Genomic DNA, 3016 nt, shown 5'->3' with positions numbered 1-3016 from the left:
GATAATGCAAAAATTTGTGGGGAAACAGGCTTTTGGAAAGGAGAAAAATTGTTCACAAATCTGGAGAGCCTTCATATTTTCTCATTGGGGCATGATGAGACTGACACCACAGTGCTTTACACATACTGATGTGAAAAGTTGGTATCCTGAAAGGTGAATGGAGCACTGTGACCATGCATGGTTAATCACCCAAATCCATGTGAAATGCAGTTGGCTGTTTTGTCATAAAATGTAGCGCTCACCGGAATTCAACTCATCAGATGAGGTGAGCATGCATGGGCTGGCCCCTAGATGGAACGTCTCCCATGCTGGGGCTCCAATCTAGGTTTTCAAAAAAAGAAAAAAAAAATTGCTTTTACACTTCATACAAACAAAACCGGATGGGAGCATACTATTGCCACCTGAATTATACAAGCAAAAAAAATCTTGCCACTTTCACGGACAGATCACTGCAAGTGGACAAATGATTATCCAATCAGCAAAATTACACTGCCTGCCTAGAACAGATACAAGTCAAATTGTTTGGGCTGAACAAGGTGGTTAGTGATGTGAACTGAACACTTCACACAAATTAGCATAAAGCTAAAAACAAAGACCCACTATCTACACATTCATTATATTCAGCTCAGCATGAAGTTTTCAATAAGTTAGCGCTGTTAATGTTTTTAATACACGATCAAACTGAGCTCCTCAATAAATACCTGGTAACTATGAAAGCCTATGGATATGAACAGTTTTTGGTATAGATGAATCTCGCCCTCCACCGAAATTGCCATCAAAGTGTGCAATCGTATGAATAACAAATGCAAATGAAAAAGAAATATGGGACAAGCTTGCAGCCCATTTCCTTCATATTTTCTCATTGGGGCATGATGAGACTGACACCACAGTGCTTTACACATACTGATGTGAAAAGCATGCAGCCCATTTCCACCCGCACTGATCTTGTTCTTCCATAGAGATATCAGTGATTTCCACCCGTACTTACTTATAGTATTGTGTGCTGAAAGTCGCCCGATTTCCCAATATAGAAGCCTTTGTTACGTCATAAACCCTCAGCTGTACGGCGCGCCTCGCCTGAGCAGAAACTAGAGCACGCACTGTAGTGCGCGCATGCAAACCTCAAATACGCGCAGCCTGAACTCCCAAGTTCATTGACCCTACCTGCCAAAATATCAAAAATCCTTCACAAATTCCCCCAAAATTCTTGGATCACTGCCACAAGTTAATCGTTTGTTACTTGTGTCATTCTCAACCTTTCCTACTAGTTTCATCCAAATCTGTTAACTACTTTTTGAGTTATTTTGCACCATGACAAACAAACGAATACACAAACCATCGGTAACGAAAACATAACCTCTTCCCTTGGCGGAGGTGACAAGTCTTTGACATCATCACATACATATTTCAATAATATATCAATAAGACATTCAGGAAAGCAACCATTTTTTTTTTCCCCCCTACGTCACTTTGATATTGATCTGCACGCATACTCTCCTACACATGCTTAGCATGTAGGGCAAAGCTACAAGCAGTTCAATGAATAAAACATACATGTAAACAAGAATTGGAAGCCGCAGAAAGAACAAGTGACTTGCACTGATATATGTCATCATATCTCTTACACACATACACTCTAGTTCTGCATATGGACGCTTCATCACAAATCAAGCCTGCCTTTGCATATTGTGCAAACTACATTGTAGCAAGAAATTCTGATTTAAATTCAGTGAGAATGGTGGCAAACCATGACAAGAAAAGGCTGCACAGGGAAGCACAAAAGTACAGCGAAGAGTTACAGGAAAGCACCATTAGTGTATGACTTGCCACACCACCATTTGATGTGTGTCTGCGTCTGAGGTCTCATTATGCTGATTGCACCAGGAGTATTTTGTGTAGTGAGTCTGACAAGCACATCTATTGGGACCTTGCTTTCAAGCAAGGTACGCGAGGGAACACTGAAGCATGCAAGCATTGCCTTAGAATCAGCTACTGCATACTAGGTCGCGAATTCACAACACGTGAAAATGCTGCCATGCGCCACAGTAATAGTGCATTTACAACAGCCTCGGTGTCAATTCTCAAAAACCACATCTTGCGAATATGTTTGTGACCTTCTCATTCGCTAAAATAACTGTACGCAAAAATAACAGCTTGTACAGTATTTAGGTGGTGAAACCCACTAGATCAAATCCACAATATGACTTCAATATTATCAAGACGAAAAATACCTCTGAGATAAATCTTTGTGTATTAACTGGCCTTGCTTCGTCTGCCAAATGTTGCCAACTCATATCCAATAACATTTTGATATCTAATCTCCCATGGATTAAATATGTGGTACTATCCACAACTACCCGACTGATAATTTGACTCAAGTCAAACTGCAGCACCGTCATACAGGCGCTATTAGCATAAGTAACCCCTCTACCCCCCATGAAGGAAACCTCGTTGCTGGGGTGGCAAGACCTCGTATCTACAAAATGTCAAATGTTCAGGAGAGAGAGAGAGAAAAAAAAAAATGGCAGCCAAAGAACTATATTGAATGGGATAGCCTTTCCTTGACAAGATGTGGTGGCTTCATTTCAGGGGTAAGACAGCTAGGATTTGGACAGGACATCGCTTAACTGATTATCTGACCATTAATGCAGGAAAGTAATTTTCACCATTTGAGATACAAGGTCTTGTCACTGCAGCGACGAAATACTTCAGTCATACTCGCTATTAAAGCAGCATGCTTTTCAAGGTCAGGATATTACGGCTGTTGGCACCATTCAGTTTTTAATGAACATTCAAAATACCTCTCCCTAAAATATCATGAATCAAAAAATTACTTTGGCATGGTCAAGGTTTTTGAAATATTTCTGAAGTACATTCAGTGGATGCTTCAAATTTTTTATATTCTGTTTTTATGTCAAAATGACATGCAGACAAGAATTCTTAGTCCCACAAGGGCATGTCCAAAACAAAACAATTAAAGCTGTGCCATAATTCTAAACATTTACAGCATGTCATG

Source organism: Diadema setosum, chromosome 13, assembly GCF_964275005.1.
Source record: "Diadema setosum chromosome 13, eeDiaSeto1, whole genome shotgun sequence".
Classification (NCBI taxonomy): Eukaryota; Metazoa; Echinodermata; class Echinoidea; order Diadematoida; family Diadematidae; genus Diadema; species Diadema setosum.
Note: the sequence above shows the minus strand (reverse complement) of the source record.